The sequence below is a fragment of the Lactuca serriola genome, chromosome 8 (assembly GCF_051521515.1).
Source record: "Lactuca serriola cultivar US96UC23 chromosome 8, Lser_US96UC23_V15, whole genome shotgun sequence".
NCBI lineage: Eukaryota > Viridiplantae > Streptophyta > Magnoliopsida > Asterales > Asteraceae > Lactuca > Lactuca serriola.
In genome coordinates this window covers 216,946,033-216,965,799 of record NC_136415.1, presented here as the reverse complement: position 1 = coordinate 216,965,799, position 19,767 = coordinate 216,946,033, and the positions used below count along the sequence as shown (strand labels likewise).

The 19,767-nt window shown below is 41.8% G+C and overlaps 1 pseudogene; it reads right to left on the bottom strand.

The window, feature by feature from the left end:
* Positions 1-18,408: 18,408 nt before the first annotated feature.
* Positions 18,409-18,526, bottom strand: LOC145071803 (5S ribosomal RNA; annotated as a pseudogene).
* Between the last annotated feature and the right edge of the window lie 1,241 nt (positions 18,527-19,767).

Below are 19,767 nucleotides of genomic sequence, written 5' to 3'. Positions count from 1 at the left end.
GCTGATCGAGCACTTCCTGTCGTCGTGAACGCTATAGCTAACCAGAACTACCAGGCGGACCAGCAAGCAGCCAGAGTTCGCGAGATCAATGCTGCTACCCAAGGTAACGCCACAGACATCCGCCGTTTGGAAGGACTACATGAGAATACCCAAATCTACACAGGGACGCTTCAGAACCAAATGATAACGGCTCTAGCAGAAATAAGAGAGATGAAGGAACAACAAGCAGATCTCGAGAGGCGACTGATGGGAGTCAAACGGTCGGATGCCGAATCTAGCTCCAAATGCCGCAAATAGAGCTTGTTCAAACCCCAACAATTTTGTTATAAAATAGGATTTCAGATAAAAGTTTTTCCCTTATTTCCTTTTGTAACTGTAATCGGAGACCTCTAGGTAGGTCAAATTTTCCAAACAAGATATGTAATGTAACACACCTCGAGTGTGACAAATATATATTAATATGAAGTACTTATTTAAAATACCTCTCGGAAACTTATGGGTTTAACTAAAATTACTATACTTACCTTGGAACCATAAACTAAAAAGTCAAAACAAATTACAAAATACAACTAACACACGAATGTCAAAACATTGGAAATTTATAATATTCATTCTTATTTTCTCTACCAAAACATGCATCCTCGTAGATCAACACGCAAAAACTCAACTTCAACACCACCTCCTCCAATTATGGATGTCGTTATGTTCCAGACTGCTGTAATCACTGCTGTAACCGCAGCGATGGCTCAAATGAGCAACAACGGATCGGGAGGAGGAACAAACAGCTTTACAACTGGCCAAGGTCAAGGCCGTTTAGGGGTATGCACTTACAAAGACTTCACAAACAGAAAACCTATTTCCATTCATGGAACTGGGGGAGTATTGGCTCCATCTCAATCGATAGAGAAAACGGAAGTTGTATTCAAAATTTGCGCATGCCCTGAAGAGAGCAAAGTAAAGTTTGTTGCTTGTACTTTCTCTGAACGCGCCCTGACATGATGCAACGGCCACGTCAAGACACTAACCCTAGTAGTGGCGAACTCCATGGGTTGGGAAAACTTGAAGCGAATGCTCCTTCGAGAATACTGCCCCAGAGGCGAGATTCAGAAACTTGAACAGGAACTGTGGAGCCTTTCGATGGTAGGCTCGGACATAGCAGGTTACACCAACAGGTTCAGTGATTTGATAACACTTTGCCCAGGAATACTGACCCTGGAAAGCCAAAGGGTCGAGAGGTACATATGGGGACTATTACCCCAACTTCGAGGAAGTGTGTTAGCTTCCAAACCCATGACCTTCGACAACGCCAAGGAACTGGCGCAATCTCTTGTTGATCATGGTGTCTGTCAAGGAATCACGGCTATCATGGCTGAACCAACCAAAGGGAACAACAACAACGAGATCAATGCCAACAACAACAAAAAGAAGAAATTCTGGAACAAGAGAAAGGGGCAAACTTCGCAAGAACCTTCAAAGAAACAAATGGTGGCGGTCCATGCTGCTACTACCCCCGCTGCAACCCCTACTACCTCTGTGCCAACAAAACAATATGCTGGGAATCTGCCCAAGTGCAGCAAGTCCAACTACCATCACCACGGTATTTGCCGCGAGATGCACTGCAAGAACTGTGACAGGAAAGGGCACACAACCCATTTCTATAAAGCATCGGCACGACCAATAACTCAAGTTTCTGGTACTGGAGTAAGCCAGGCGTGTTATGGGTGTGGAGAAACTGGACACTTCAGGAGGAATTGTCCCAAGGAAAGGAATGTTGGCCGTGTTGGGAGAGTGCTGGTAATAGGACAGAATGAAGCAATAGCAGACCCCACGGTGGTTACGGGTACGTTTCTACTCGACAACACTTATGCATGCATACTCTTTGACTGCAGAGCAGAGAGAAGTTTTGTGAGTCATAAATTCAAACACCTACTTAGTCAAAAACCTCAACCACTCAATAAAATATTCACTGTAGAAATGGCAAACGGTAAAACGGAAAACGCAAGTGACTTGTACGTAGCATGCACACTAAATTTAAACGAGCACTTGTTTCGAGTCGATCTTATGCCCATTTCCATAAGAAGTTTCGATGTCATCATCGGTATGGACTGGTTGAGCCTTCACCATGCCGATATACTTTGTCACGAAAGGGCCGTTCGCCTAAATTTGTCAAACGACGAAACTCTTGTCATTTATGGCGACAAACCTAGTTCAAATTTACAAATCATTTCCTGTATTAAAGCACAAAAATATCTTCGCAAAGAATATCATGCCTTTCTAGCCCACGTAGTAGACAAGGAACGAGAATCGAAAAACATTAAAGACATTCCAGAAGTCTGTAATTTCCCAGACATCTTCCTAGAAGATCTTCCAGGAATCCCACCGGAACGTCAAGTCGAGTTCAGAATCGACTTAATCCCCGGAGCTACCCCAGTAGCAAAGTCGCCTTACCGTTTAACCCCAGCCGAGATGCAGGAACTGTCCAGTCAATTAAACGAGCTACTGAGCAAGGGCTTCATTGGCCCGAGCTTCTCCCCATGGGGAGCACCAGTCCTATTCGTGAAAAAGAAGGACGGATCCTTTCGCATGTGCATCGATTATCGGGAACTAAACAAACTCACGATCAAGAACCGATATCCCTTACCGCGCATAGACGATCTATTCGAACAACTTCAGGGAGCAAGCTACTTCTCAAAGATCGATCTAAGATCTGGTTCTCATCAACTGCGAGTGCTGGAAGGAGACATCCCCAAAACGGCTTTCCGAACACATTATGGTCACTACGAGTTTGTAGTAATGCCCTTCGGATTGACAAATGCTCCAGCAGTGTTCATGGACTTGATGAATCGAGTATGTCGTCCCTTCCTGGATAAATTCGTGATCGTGTTCATAGATGATATACTCATCTATTCAAGGAGCTAGGAAGAACACAGCCAACATCTCCTCCAAGTCCTAGAAACATTAAGGGCAGAGAAACTTTACGCAAAATTTTCCAAGTGCGAATTTTGGATTCGGGAAGTGGATTTCCTAGGACATGTTGTAAGCAAAGAAGGAATACACATGGACCCTTCCAAGATAAAGGCAATAGATAGTTGGACTACTCCAAGGACCCCTACAGAAATCCGGCAATTTTTGGGACTCGCCGGGTATTACCGAAGATTCATACCGAACTTTTCAAAGATTGCCAAGCCACTTACCACCCTAACTTAGAAAAATGTGACCTTCGACTAGGGAGAAAAACAAGACAACGCATTTCAGACACTAAATCGAGCTTTATGTAGTGCACCCATCCTAACCCTACTAGAAGGAACGGAGGACTTCGTAGTCTATTGCGATGCATCAAACCAAGGACTTGGATGTGTCCTGATGCAACGGGGGAAGGTCATCGCCTACGCTTCAAGACAACTAAAGACGCACGAGGTGAACTACACAACGCACGATCTTGAGCTAGGGGCAGTCGTCTTCGCTCTGAAGATATGGAGGTACTACCTCTACGGCACAAAATGCACAATCTTCACCGATCATAAAAGCCTCCAACATATCCTCAACCAGGAGGAACTCAACATGAGACAGAGACGATGGGTAGAACTACTAAGTGATTATGAATGCGAAATTCGATATCACCACGGAAAGGCTAATGTGGTGGCTGATGCACTCAGTCGGAAGGAATACTCAGGCCGCCGAGTGAAGTCCCTAACTATGATGATCCATTCACACCTGTCCACGCAAATCAAGGAAGCCCAAATAGAAGCCTTGAAATCCGAAAATGTGACAGGAGAAGCCCTAAGAGGAATGGATAAGAACCCTGAGACCAAGAGCGACGGAGTTCGTTATTTCATGGATCGAATATGGACACCGAAGTTTGGTGGATTCAGAGAAATCGTCATGAACAAAGACCATAAGACACGATACTCCGTACATCCCGGCTCCGATAAGATGTATGTCGACCTCAAGAAGTTGTACTGGTGGTCGAACATGAAAGCTGAAATTGCTACCTACGTGAGCAAATGCCTGACATGTGCCAAAGTCAAGGTGGAATACCAGAAGCCTTCGGGTTTATTACAACAACCAGAAATACCCGAATGGAAGTGGGAGCGGATAACCATGGATTTCATAACCAAATTACCCAAAACGACAAGCAGACTCGACACCATTTGGGTAATTGTCGACAGGTTAACTAAATCAGCGCATTTCCTACCGATCAAAGAGACGGATAAATTGGAAAAGTTAACAAGGACATACCTCAGAGAAATTGTACGACCGCATGGTGTGCCCGTATCCATTATCTCGGACCGAGATAGTAGATTCACCTCAAGGTTCTAGCAGTCGCTACAAAAAGCTTTGGGGACAAGACTAGACATGAGTACCGCTTATCACCCACAAACCGACGGCCAGAGCAAGAGAACCATACAAACCCTAGAAGATATGCTAAGAGCTTGCGTAATTGATTTTGGCAAATCATGGGACACACATCTACCCTTAGTCGAGTTCTCATACAACAATAGCTACCACACTAGTATCAAAGCTGCCCCATTCTAAGCCCTCTATGGCCGCAAGTGCAGGTCACCTTTGTGCTGGGCTGAAGTGGGGGACACACAACTAGCAAAAGGACAAGCAACTGACAACACGCTCACTAGACTAGAAATCATAAGGGAAGCTACAGAGAAGATTGTTCAAATCCGAGAACGTCTAAAAGCATCAATGGATAGACAAAAGAGTTACGCAGATAAGAGACGAAAACCCTTGGAATTCCAGGTTGGAGACCGTGTCCTACTAAAAGTCTCGCCTTGGAAAGGATTAATACGCTTCGGAAAACGTGGGAAACTGAACCCTAGATACATCGGACCATTCGAGATCCTTGCCAGGATCAGTCCAGTGGCTTACAAACTTAGACTACCTCAGGAGCTCCACAACGTACACCCTACCTTTCACGTATCAAACCTAAAGAAGTGCTTATTCGATGAGACCCTTGTCGTCCCTCTAGACGAAATTGCAATACCTATTGTAAAGGTCCGCTGGAACGCCAAGCGAGGACCAGAATACACCTAGGAACGCGAGGATCAGATGAAACGAAAGTACCCGCATCTTTTTCCTAAACTGTAAACTCTATCTTAGATTAAATTTCGGGACGAAATTCCCTTACCAGGGGGATGATGTGACAATCCTATATTTTCCAAAAGCAGTGTAACGCTCAAAAGTCAAATACAACGAAATTAACCTAAAAAATAAAGGCGTTTAATTATCTAAGTTGGGATGCATCAAATATTAGATATCATGCCAAGGTTTCCAAAAATATAAAGAACGCTCAAAACCGGGTTGTATGGAAGAAATTATAACCACTCGTATATTTACGACACGCCGTTAAAACATTATTTGACGTAAAAAGTAAAATCTCAATAATATGCATTTTAGCCTTAAGTATCTAAACAAAAGTCGTAGATCTCGTCGAAAGGTGAGCGTGCATAAAAAGATCGCCCAAATCGGACTTCGTATGAAGAAGTTACGAATTTCCTAAGTTTCGTAACAGTAGCAGAGGGCTAAAAACTCAAATTGAAGATTGAGTGTTATTTAGCTATCGCCACCTACACGGAAGTTGAAGATCTCCACAATAGTAATAAAACGATAAAAAGACAAACGAAAACCGACGTCGAATAAGCAAACTATGAAATTTTAACGGACTTTAGGAGGCCCGGCCTATTAAAATTATATCATTAAAAATAAAGTCAAAACTAGCCGACGGAGTCTAAATGAAAGTTGTAGAGCATAATCTCACCTACGCGTGGATATAAAGAACACGAAAAACGGAGCTCGTACGCGAAAGTTACGGAATTTAGAAGACGAAAGCCAGAATTACGCCCCGCGTAAAATGAGAGTACGCCCCGCATACTAGACCCATAGTCGAGTCCCAGTGGCTGCCCCTCTACGCTTAGCTAGACCCGAGTCGTAAGCCATGACGCATTATTACGCCTCGCGTAACCGAGGCACGCCCAGCGTACTTCGGAGGTACGCGTCGCGTACGAGGAGTTTCCAGCCTATAAATAGAGAGGTTGAGCTTCGAGTTTTTGCACACCATTCTCATTTCCTCAGTCATTCTCTCATACTTCTAAGCTCCAGAGATCATCCCGACGCCCTCGGTTTCCGTACCCGAGCCCCCGACGAAGGATCTACGCTACCGAGATCCCCGAAGAGCCCGAAGGAGCAACTTTCCGCGGTCGAAATTTTGCTCAACTCTAGCCTCTCTCTTCAAACCTAACGAGTGAGTTCATACCCCTACTTTTCAATTCAGTTTATGTTTTAGGGGGGGAATACAAGTACATTACAAGTCAAAGTATCGTTTTATAAACATAAATGAAATTTCTATTTTCGAATATCGATACAAACAACTTTATGTATACAAGAGCTATTATATCACCATGTTATTTTCACCAAATGGAACATACTATCTGAAAAACTATAATGAGTGTAGTTAACGAGTCAGTCGTACATTTTACATATACATCTTGAAACTTTCAAAAGAAGTTAAGTCATTTCATTGTAAATCTATTTATACTAAGCAATGTGAGATATTCAAACTTCAACGTACATTTATGTATGCATTTCAAGTCCTGTATTATATACCAAAATCTCTTGGAGGGAGAGTGTGATACTTGTGTATAGATCTATACGGGATTGACAAATGTCATAACACTGCAACACCTGAAGAATGTTGTTACAGGCCATCAGTGTCAATAGCATGGTTATAAAACTCACATAAAAAGTATAAAACAAGATTGATTTACGAGATTCATATGTGCATTGCAGTTTTCTACATTATATTTCATACAAAGTTATTTCTATCATTCAAGTACAAAACATACCAACACATTCCAACTTTGGAAACTTTTTGAATCATTTATAGAAAATATTGGATTTTCTGAAAACCTCGTTTACCGATTTGCTACCAAAAAGGATATACTTTTCAACTCGAAACACTCATGAACTCACCAACTTAATTGTTGACACTTTTTCAAAACCACTTGTATTTCTCAGGGAATCAGTAATACAGGTAACTGCAAGCTTTTGAAGAAAGAACGTTGAGGACGTTTTATTTATGAACATTTATCATCATATTGTAATATTCTTTTGCTAATATGTATAACGCAACAATATACGTTTTCATTATATATATGATGGTTGTATTACTTTCTTTACAATATTCAATTGTTGTGATACTACGTGAAGTCATCCAACCTCAAATGTTTCCACCATTCTGGTTTGGGGGTGTGACACTAATGAGTGGGATTCGGAATGGTAAGTCCCGCGGAAACATCCCATTGAACCGGGATAGGAAAGACAATTTACACAGTAAGTACTAATAAATCATCCTCTTAGTTATAAGTACAAGTATCCAAGGTAAGTAAATACAGGATAATGCAACTATGAAGAAGTGTTCCTGTATGGTATTCATGTAAGTGTTTTCATGTAACAGGTAAGTATATGTAAACATGGCTGAATTCCATCCCCATGATAAATAGTTCCTTCCGAACGCGGTTAATGCTGGATTGTTTGGAGAAGAACCAGATAATGATCATCCAATCCCTCTGAATGATCACCATGCTAACGACCTTTCAGAAGATGCCATCTCCGAACCCGATGTTGAGAACCTACCCCAAGCAGCTCCCTTTCCGATTCCTAACCCTCGCCCGGCTTTTCATGGCCCAATGCCTTAATGGGTGGAATGTTTGGAAACATGGAGCCAAGGACAAGATCAGCCCATGCCATTTAATGGTGACCGAAGCTTCTATGACCTTAGCAATGGGGGCTCAGCAGACAGAATCATGCTAATTATGATCCAAAGAGTTGCCCGAAACGAAGTTCAGGTCAGGACAACTCTACAACGTATCGCAGAGGTTGATACAAATGGAGGAATGCATATGCTTCGCACCAGTCGCCCTGAACATGCTCGTGAGAGGTCTGAGAGAGACCACGTGTCACACCCCTGAACCAGACGGCGGAAACGTCCGAGGGCTGTCGTGACTTAATTGAATACCATAACATTGAATATATATATGAAACATAACAACATTCATCACCATGCATTAATATAGTACAACTGATAAAGTTTACATGAAGTACATTGTTTAAACATTACATTCCCAAAAATAAATTGTTCGATTCGTTAATAAGTAAACTGCAAGCCATCACTGAGTACATTTTCCTTTGATTCACTGGTTACCTGAGAATACAAGTATTTTAAAAAACGTCAACATGTGAAATGTTGGTGAGTTCATAAGCGGTGTTTGAAAAGCAATGTTTTGTATCGTTTTGAAAACCACCAGAAAATCCGATATTTTCTGAAAAGAGCTTTTGAAAACATTTGTGAAGATCCATAAGTATGCTTGTTTGTTTCTATAGTTAAAAAAAAATGTTCATCAAAATTGTGTACATTTTGAAACTGTATGTATTGAAAAACCCTAGGACAACCCGATGTTTTCCTAATTCTTTGAATTCCATGAAGTTAAAATAAAACCATTATAGCGCGTGAAGTCATTAATTCCAGGCGACGTCGGATTATTTTTGCGCATGATTAATTGCTATAAACAAGCGTTACACAAACAACCAGTTTATAACTATACTAACGATCCCGTAGGCGTCGTCCGTACTAATCACGTTATCCAACCGCCCTGACTTCGAGTAATCCCACATCCGAAGAGAAAGAGGACACGAAGACCCCGATGACTCCATTAACCGGTTGGGGATAAAAAAAGGTACGAGGGGCCCTTGACCCGCCTCGCATGAAATACCGATTTTACTAGCAATACCATAGGACCCTTGGGGACCAATAGTATAAAAGCCATTGAAAGTCCTTTTACGCGGTGTTAGATCATGTAAGACCCAACAACTCGTAAGGTAGAAGTCTTCGGGCCTTAAGATCAGGTCATTGGGCTAGCTAGGCCCAACAAACAAGATTTTACACTTTGGGGCCCAAAGATGGTGCGTAGACGTCCGTGCACTCTCACGTGTGTATTGAATTCCCCAAATGTTACTTGTATGAATCGAGGTATCGTAGCATTAGTAGTTTCGGATTTTTATTGGTTCGAGACCGAACCAATTCGTTTAACAACGATTTTTGGTATTGTTGTGTATTGTATTTTGTCGGTAGTCGCGGTGCCAATATTTGATCAAGTTGTGTGTATTGAATTAGCCTTGAATGTTTTATGTTTTCAGCCCCTCATTGTTTGTAAAATTTACTTTTTTAACCCTCTAATTAAATAACTTTCCGGTTTGGTCCTTAAATCATTTTTCTAGACATTTTAACACCAAAAATTATTGAAATTAATATTTTTCAGCATATTTTTCATTGAAAACAGTTTAAGTCCCTGAAAATGCAGTTTTCTCGGTTATAACCCCTCTTTTTCGCAGTTTTTACAATTTTGGCCCAAATTGGAAAATTTTTGCAACTTTGGTCCTTTTTAAATTTGAAAAACATTTTAAACCTTTGAAAAGTACTTGGAACACTAGTAGTCCACTGTTTTACAGAAAAACACAGTTTTGGCCCTCCAAAACAGAAAATTTCGCATAATGGGCCCTATTGGGCCGAAATTGTCATTTTTAGCCCATTAAGCTTGAAATTTATATTTTTAATCCTCCAAATGAGTATATTTCCAGAAAATATTTTACTGAAACTGTTTTGACACTCCTCATCCATCAGAATTCGTGATATGTCATTTTGGGCCCTTTAACTTTATATTTTTAACATTTTATGTCCAAAAATTGTGTTTTTAGCCCAAATAAAATGTTATTAAGCCATTTAGCTATTTTTCTTGGAACACTTGGTATGTAGAAATATATTTGATACTAGTATCATTTAACATAAAGTATATCTCGATTTTTAGGGGTTAATGGCTAGATCCAACATTATAAACACACAAAAACACCCACATAAGCATAGAATCATACAAGGCATACAAAACACATATAGATTTACACTTTCACTTGTATTCCCCCCCCCCCCCCCACAAAACTCATAAAAACAGAAAATAGGGGTATGAAGCTCACCTTAGGGTATGATTCCGATTTTTGAAGAAAAGATGGAAGAAAAGTTGGTGATTTTTGGCCTTAGCACCCTTTTCTTGAAGATCTCGAGTTTGATGTGCTTCTAGGATGTAAGATCACGGGTTTTGCATGGATTAGGAAGAGATTTTGATAACAAAAAGAATCTAAGTCATAGATCCAAGCATAATCTTACCTTAGATGGAGAATTTGTGGAAATATCCTCTTGAAAGTTTCCTAAATTTCGAGATCTTTGAGTGGAGAGGGAGGAAGTGTTCTTGAGAGAGTTTGAGAGATATTTGTGTATGTGTGTGTGTGTGTTTCGGCCGAGAATGAGGGAGAGAGAGGGAGAAATAGACCCTTGAGGTGATATGCATGGAGATATGGAATAAGTTGCATGGATATCCAAAAGACAACAATGAGGTGTCAATTGCAAGTCAACTCTCTTCATCTCTCCTTGGGTTTGGGCCTTGGGCCGAGAGTTTTGAAGGGAAAAGGAAAAATTTGGGCTTTTTGCCCCTAAGCCCAATATTAGAGTTTGTTTGGGTGAGTTTTAACCTAAAAGAGATATAACATGATTTTTACATTTTGTTGGACTATTTTAGGTTATTCATGGATCAAAGCTTTTAATTCATTTCATTCTAGGCCCAATATGGCCCAAAATGTTAAAATAAATGATTGTGGGTCCAATTAGAGCCCAATTAGGGTTGTAAGCCCATGATAGTCAAATTGGAAGCTTATTGGTCCATTTGGGCCCAATAAGGAAGTCCTAGTCCAAAGTGGACCTAAACAAGAACTTCTAGGGTTTCCAATTGTTTGATGACTATTTGTAGCACTTGTATGATGTATTTGATTGAAGTTTTTGATGTCATAATAGTAGGTGTCACACATGCTCTTAAGTTTTTGATTCACATTAACTTGAGTGTATAGATTACATGACACAAAATTTCCAGTTGTGACATCATCCCCCCGTTAGAGGGAATTTCGTCCCGAAATTCTGTTTGAAAGCTAGATTTGAGAATGCTAGAATTGGTGAGGGTACTTTTGCTTCATTTGGTCTTCGCGTTCCCACGTGAATTCTGGCCCATGCTTTGCGTTCCACCGTACTTTCACGATCGGGATGCGACTTTGCTTAGTACGCTTCACCTCCCTGTCCATGATTTCGATTGGTTCTTCAACGAACAGGAGATTCTCATTGATTTCGATTTCTTCAAGAGGAATGACAAGGGTTTCATCTGATAGGCACTTCTTCAGATTAGAGACATGAAACACGGGGTGTACACCGTTTAGCTCTGCGGGTAGTTGCAGTCTGTAGGCTACCAGGCCTATTCGGGCGAAGATTTCGAAAGGTCCAATGTATTGCGGGTTCAGCTTTCCCCATTTTCCGAAACGTATAACCCCTTTCCAGGGTGAGACTTTCAACAGTACTCGATCACCGACCTGAAATTCTAAGGGCTTTCGCCGTTTGTCGGCGTAGCTCTTTTGTCAGTCACGCGATGCTTGCAATCGAGCTCTGATTTGAACGATCTTTTCCATGGTTTCGCGAATGATCTCCGGTCCCGTTAGTGCCTTGTCCGACGTATGTGTTCTTGCTAGCTGGGTATCACCTACTTCAGCCCAACATAACGGTGATCTACATTTACGCCCGTACAGTGCTTCGAAAGGAGCCACCTTGATGCTTGAATGATAATTGTTTATATGAGAACTCGATCAAAGGTAGGTGGGTATCCCAAGACTTCCCAAAGTCTATCACACATGCACGAAGCATGTCTTCAAGCGTTTGAATGGTTCGCTCACTTTGGCCGTCCGTTTGTGGGTGATACGCGATGCTCAAGTCGAGATGAGTTCCTAATGCCTTGTGGAGTGATTGCCAAAAGCGCGATGTGAACCTACTGTCCCTATCCGAGATAATAGATTTTGGCACTCCATGGAGTCTCATGATTTCTCGTAGGTACAAATGCGTCAATCTCTCCATCTTGTAGGATTCCTTGATTGGCAGGAAATGGGCAGATTTCATCAGTCGGTCGATTATTACCCATATGGTGTCCAGTCCGTCCGACGTATTGGGTAGCTTGGTCACGAAATCCATAGAAATCCCCTCCCATTTCCACTCAGGGATTGCCGGTTGCTGTAACAATCCTGAGGGTTTCTGGTATTCCACCTTTACTTTGGCGCACGTAAAGCACTTACTAACGTAGGTCGCGATTCCGCCTTCATGTTAGGCCACCAATAGTGTTGTTTAATATCCAAATACATCTTGTCTGAACCGGGATGAATGGAGTATCGTGTCTTGTGGGCTTCCTTCATAATGGCCTCCCTAAATCCCCCGATTTTTGGGACCCAAATATGGTTCATGAAGTAGTATACCCCATTCTCCCTTGCTTCTAGGTTCTTCTCCATCCCGCGCAATGCCTCGCTAGCTCTATTTTCCGTTTTCATAGCCTCCGACTGGACTGATGCAATTTCAGTGCCCAGATGAGATTGAATGGTTATCGAGAGAGTTTTCGTACGGCGATTAGAGTACTCCTTCCGACTTAATGCATCAGCTACCACGTGGGCCTTGCCTAGGTGGTACTTGATCTCACATTCGTAGTCGTTTAGCAATTCCACCCATCTTCATTGTCTCATGTTCAGCTCCTTCTGGTTCAAGATGTGCTGGAGACTCTTGTGGTCCGTGAATATGGTGCACTTTGTACCGTACAGGTAGTGCCTCCAAATTTTCAGAGCGAAGACCACGGCTCCCAATTCTAGGTCATGGGTCATGTAGTTTACTTCGTGCGTCTTTAGTTGGCGGAACGCGTATGCTATCACTCTTCCACATTGCATGAGAAGGCAACCTAAGCCCTGATTCGACGCGTCACAGTAGACTACAAAATCTTCCGTTCCTTCAGGTAGAGATAGTACGGGAGCACTACAGAGAGCTTGCTTCAAGGTTCGAAACGCAATCTCTTGTTTGTCTGTCCATTTGAATGGTACGCCCTTTTGCGTAAGTGAGGTAAGCGGCTTGGCGATCTTAGAGAAGTTTTGAATGAATCTCCTATAGTAGCCTGCTAGGCCTAAGAACTGACGAATTTCTGTGGGCGTCGTCGGGGTTGCCCATCCTTCCACAGCTTTGACTTTAGAGGGATCCACATGAATTCCATCTTGGCTAACTACGTGGCCTAGGAAGTTCACATTCCGGAGCCAGAACTCACACTTGGAGAGTTTGGCGTAAAGCTTTTCCGATCGCAGAGTTTGGCGTGAAGCTGCCTATATTCTAGGGATAAGAATCTTGAGAGATCGGAGTAAAAGACTAATTGGACTTAGTCAGAGTACCTACTTGGATAAGGTGCTGAAGAGATTCAGCATGCAGGATTCCAAGAAAGGAGAGTTACCCATCCAGAGTAACACCAGATTGAGTAAGACACAAAGCCCTAGCACTGAGGCTGAGATAGCAGAAATGAGTCGAACACCTTACGCTTCGGCTGTAGGATCGATCATGTATGCTATGATGTGTACTCGACCCGATGTAGCTTTTGCCTTGAGCATGGTTAGCAGGTATCAGGCGAACCCTGGCAAGGCACACTGGACTGCGGTAAAGAATATCCTCAAGTACCTACGGAGGACTAAGGACTGGGTTCTTACCCTCGGTGGGAGTGGTGACTTGAGAGTTGTAGGGTATAGTGATGCTAGCTTCCAGACTGATAGGGATAATTTCCGCTCTCAGTCGGGCTGGGTCTTTACCCTAAACGGAGGAGCAATTTCTTGGAAGAGTTCCAAGCAAGAGACAGTGGTAGATTCTACTGGTGAATCAGAGTATATTGCAGCTAGCGAGGCAGCAAAGGAGGAGATATGGCTGAAGAACTTCATTGGAGACCTTGGAGTTGTACCAGCTATTAAAGAGCCAATGGAAATTTTCTGTGGTAGTGAAAGTGATGTTGCCTTAGCCAAGGAACCAAGGGATCATGGGAGATCCAGACACATCGACAGAAAATACCATTTCATTAGACATCGGATCGAAGAAGGACACCTCGTGGCAAAGAGGGTATCATCAGATGAGAATCCGGCAGATCCCCTCACAAAGGGACTGACTCGGGTTAAGCATCTTCAGCATGCTCGGAGCATAGGGCTGAAGGATGATATTAGATTTAGTAGTTAGATAACCTCGAAATTTTGTAAAGTGTAATTGACATTTGATGATAAATAAAAGGAGTTTTATTTATGAGTAAACTGTTGCTATCTCTTGTCGATCATTTACTATATTTCTTTTGCATGTTTTGACTTCCAGAATAATTTTGTTTGGTATAACATATTATTCAAACCTCCACAGTCGGTCATATGTTGGAAGTAGATATGAATCAAGACTGTCATGTTTGGTTGTAGAGGTCTTGGACAAGGCTACAACAATCATGAGTGCTCATAAGTTCTGAGCATTGGACTCAACCCACGCTCACTGGAATCACTTCATGGAATTCTATCTCGAGTGATCGTGAGACGGTAATATCATATAAGTCTTCAAACCTAGAGATATGATTTGTTACTTACAAGTTGGTTATGCATTGACTGTACGAAACCGCATTGGTAACTCGATGTTATAAAACGTACTTTTGTGTGTAATTCAATGAGTGGTAGAACAAACATATGAGTCGAAGTTTATCTGTTCCTTCTTGGATTAGAAGCTAATATCTGGGCCCCTCGATGATTTTGTTTTGACCTATGTACCGGGCCCGGTCAGAACTAAGTTGATGTGTTCAATTAAGTTCTATGTCAAACAAATCGGAAATCGGGAAACAAATGCTGGACAATAAGCAAGACAATGTTCCATGTATTTGTCCGGCTGATATCTAGAACGGAGGATTATATGATCACTTATCTTAAATGGCGTACCATCATATTCTCTGTTCCGAGAGACCTTGAAAGAGCTACGATTGCCGGTCAGTTCCTAAAGTACTAGAGATATAGTTATTAGACTTATCCAAGTGGGAGACTGTTGGATAAGGTGTCTAAGTCCATAACTATTTCGGGCTTGTACTTGACCCGACCCGGCATGGTCCATTTGGGTTGCATGGCACCATGCAATTGGATAGACTAAATGAGAGAAATAACACTTGGAGATTATTAATATATTATAAGTTCTAATATATTAATAATATTATTTGATTAGTTGATCAAAGAATTAATTTGGAATTAATTAAGTGATCAAAGGATAACTAATTAAATATATGGGTTGATTATGTAAATCATCCATATCTTGTATAGTGGGCTAAGAGGCTCCATGGATTATCAAGTTGGGTTCTACCCATAGGATGCTCCATGGATGCTCCATGGGAGTTACAAACCCATGGGTCATGGAAATGAAGAGTCATGACACATTAGGGTTTACATGGTGTAACCCTAGAGGTGTCAACACTATATAAGAATCATATTCTCCACCAAAATCGGCTACACTAAGAAACTAGAGTGCTTGGCCGATTTTGAGAAGTGTGTGTTATCTCAAGAGTCTTTCCAAGAGCATTTGGTGTTGTGTGAAGCATTTGAGGCATCACACTTGGGGTGCTAGGCTCACAAGGTTTCAAGGAACACAATCAACAACAAGGTAAGTTATTCTATCTATGATTCAAGTTAAAATGTTCCCCATGTATGCTAGATAGGAATATAACCTTGGAATTCAACTTTGCATGATAATTAGACAAACATAGATCCAAGGTTATTAGGGTTGCATGTACACTTAGGAAGTGTTAGAATGCTCAAAACCCATCAGGACTACCCTCCGAACTCGATATAGACACTTCGAGTCCGTAGTGATACCCCTCGGATAGGACCAATACGTCCATAGTATCCATGAGCTAAATGAGTGGAGTACGCCTTTCTTACTGGGATCAGTTCGTCATTTCTCCAAGTAATCACTTACTTATCTACCCTCGTAGTAAGAAAGAACCCATAAAAACATTACCCTTGGAGATACTTTTTGCAAAGTTCTCTAATCAAGAGCTTTGGAATTTAGAGCCAAATTCCCTGAGACACACTATTAGTATTGTGGAAATTCTTGAGTACTCTGTCAAATTATCCAAAACCGTTGGGAATTTTTCAGCATCGTAGTCACCGACGGAAAATTCGCCAAATTCTAGGTCTTACAGACCTACTATCATAGTCCATTCGGAACTCCCCACAAATTTCAGAAACCCTTTCGACTTTGACCCAGCAAGGGATGGCCCTTGACTGGGAAGTAAGCGAGAGAAAGAACCTTTCGAATTCCAAGTGAGAGACCAAATTCTTTAGGAAACCTCACTCTGGGAACGGCTTAATACGCTTCGTAAAGCATGGAAAGCTAAAATCCAATATAGTTAGGACCTCCGAGATTCTTACCAGAATCGGTCTTGCATTTCACAAACTAGACCTACTCCGCGAATTCAGTAACGTACATTTTCCCCTTGCGTCTCGAACTTGAAACAGTATCCTTCCATTAGGACTTTCGTAATCCCTCTCGAAGATATCGAGATTTACGAGATCCTTGCCTTCGTATTAGAACCGTAGTGACCCTCTACCGAGAGGTCAAGCGGACGAAGCAACGCCATCGTCCACTAGTGAAGGTTCGTTGGGATACCAACCGAGAACCCGATTCCACTTAGGAGTACGAGAACCAATCGATTAGGAAGTTCACATAACGACTCGATCATTCGTACATACTTACTTGCTTAAATTCTAATTTTGGGACGAAATTCCTTCTAACGGGGTGATGATGTGACAACCCGCAATTTCCATTCTGTACAAACTATATCACTTCAATAGAAGTTATAGCAGTCACAGTTAATTTTCAGACTTTTTCGTGTAAGTTTGAGTAATTCAGGGTTTACATTTCAGGAAATGTCAAGAGAGTGGGTGCACTAGGATTTTGTGCAACCCTGTTATTCCAACACTCTGTTATATGAGATATCATTTCAGGAATAAAAATATTTTCTGCCAAAAATATCTCAGGACTATAAATAGAATTCTGAACCAAATTCATTCATTATTCGCATTTCCAACTAGAGAAAAGCCATTTTCTCTCTCACGGATCTTCGGGTTTTTATCCCAAATCGTGAGTAATTCTCTCTAGTAGTGTTAGAATGCTTATTAGGTGTTAATAACATGAATTAGATAGCTAAATAACGAGATTTAAGAGTTTACTCCCCAAGGTGTTCTTGGGCGGTAAACTCCCGAAACAAAGCCTAGACTTTCCCCTGCGATATACTACTGCCTTAGGCTTGTTTATAAGTGTATTTAGGACATGAAAACATCAAAGAAACACATATGTATGGGAGTTCACGGCCCAAGAGGATCTTGGACCGTAAACTCCAAAATCATGCACAAAAGGGTGCTTTTAAGGCACCTAAATCATTGGACATTTACTAGAAATTGTTCCCAATTAAATCAAGGACCAAAACACATCAAAATGACCTTCCAAAGTGAGTTTACGTCCAAGACACGGTTCTTGGGCCGTAAACATGAAAGAAGGGCACCAAAGTGTGCCTAATGCCTTCATATGCTTTAGGTAAAAGTCTAGAACCTATCCTACATATGCAAGAGACTTGAAAGCAACAAAAACACCATTCCAAGGGAGTTTACGGCCGTAAACTCCAAAGGAAATGGCCTTAGGGCCGTAAACTCCTCTAAGGAGTGTTTCGAGGCCTTAAACCCTTCCAAGAATTTAACCACCAATTTGGAATAATTCTAGGAATCATTTGGAACTTCAAAACACACAATACCCCCATGGTTGGGAGTTTACGGCCGTAAACTCAAGAGTTTACAACAGTAAACTCCATGTGTGATGATATATGGAGAGTAAAATCATATATAGGGTCCTTTGGAACCTTAAACCCATGTACCCTGTCCCACAATAGCTTAAATGCAATCCTTAGGGCTTAAAGCACTTATATAAAGTGTTTATTATGTTCTAGGATGTCTTAACATTATCAATTTGTAATTTAAGTCTAATTAAGTGCATATATGTGTGATTATATGTTCATTAGGATCGTAGTGTGTACAAGTCCTCACTTGACACCTAATAATCCTACACCGTCCAGTTCATCTAAACTATGAACTACAGGTGAGTTCATACCCCTTAATCAATGGTTTAAATGATTTTAAATGCTTTAATGGGGGGGGGGGAATACAAGTACAAAACAGTATGTTATTAAATCAATCTTATGTATTTTATAACTATGTTTTCACTCAGTAGATTTCACATACTTCAAAAGGTGACACATGAAATGGTTTTCTATCTTAAAATACCTTGATAACAAAAGTTTTAGTTTTGAAATGTTTATTAAAATGACATCAAGTCACTCTTAATTATTGTTCAAAACTCCTAGATATGTAACACCCCCCCTCTGGCACGTATCACAATATTGTCCGCTTTGGGCCACTCGACACGAGGACTTCCCAGGGGGTCACCCATCCTGGTACTACTCCCGCCCGAGCATGCTTAACTGCAGAGTTCTTATGGGATCTGCTGCCCTCACGGATTTAAAACGCGTTGTGTTAGGGAAGGTATCCACACCCCATATAAGGAATGCTTAGTTCTCCTTCCCAGCCAATGTGGGATCAGATCTAACCCACTTTCACCACCCATTATAGGGTTCGACGTCCCCGTCGAACACATCGACCCGTGCCCTAGCTCTGATACCAATTTGTAACACCGTAAATTTTCAAACAAATTTTTCATTTCAAATAAGTTATTTTCATTCAAAACAGGGCATAAACATTTCAAGTGTCATATCAAAATACAAGTCATCTAAATCCCAAGATCACAAAACATCTTTCAGTGTGTACAGATCACGCCGGCGCCTTCCCACGGTCCTCGCTAATACCTGAAACATATACATAACAACTGTAAGCATAAATGCTTAGTGAGTTCCCCAATATACAACTTACGCACATACGCTTTTCCAGGCCCTGACCTTCCGGTCCATGTGTCTCAGGGGACTTCCGTCCCTGCTGGGTAAACCTTCCGGTCCTACCCACACCGACCTTCCGGTCCACAACACAACGCCTTCCGGCCCATAACATAATCGCCTTCCGGCCCATAACATATTGCCTTCCGGCCCACATAAACATACATAGCACGCATAACAATTAACTTAACACATATAGCATGTATATCACATATCATATCCGACCTTCCGGTCACACAGTCAAACCCTTCCGGGTACAGTATAGTGATAAGACTCACCTCGTGAATGTCGAAAGCTAGCAAATCCCGAAGTCACTCGTACTCGATCTGCCAAGCTACAATCTCCCTATAACATCATACATCTCTTATTAACACTTTTATCTTCTAAGTTTGACTATCCCTAAGAGGTCAAACATAGGTCAACTGTGGTCAACGGTCAACGGTCAACTTGACCTGACTCGGCGAGTGCTAGGGCGACTCGGCGAGTCTAGACGTCCTCACCAATTCTCTAAGATCCCCTTTCTACTCGTCGAGTATCCTCCTTGACTCGACGAGTTTCTCCTGGAAGAATCGTGGGGCCTCCCCGACTCAACTCGCCGAGTCTGAAGAACAACTCGACGAGTCCCAGTTAATCTTCAAGCTACTCGCCGAGTCTGTTCATCGGACTCGGCGAGTCCATGCCATGCAACCGCTCAAACTGCTTTCTAAGGTCAGAACTGCTCCGACCATTCATAGGTCTGGCCTTCCTAGACTGATTCATCACGTAAGGTCCTCATTTCGGTGCTCATAATACACCCCATGACTCATAATTTACATTTTGCCCTAAG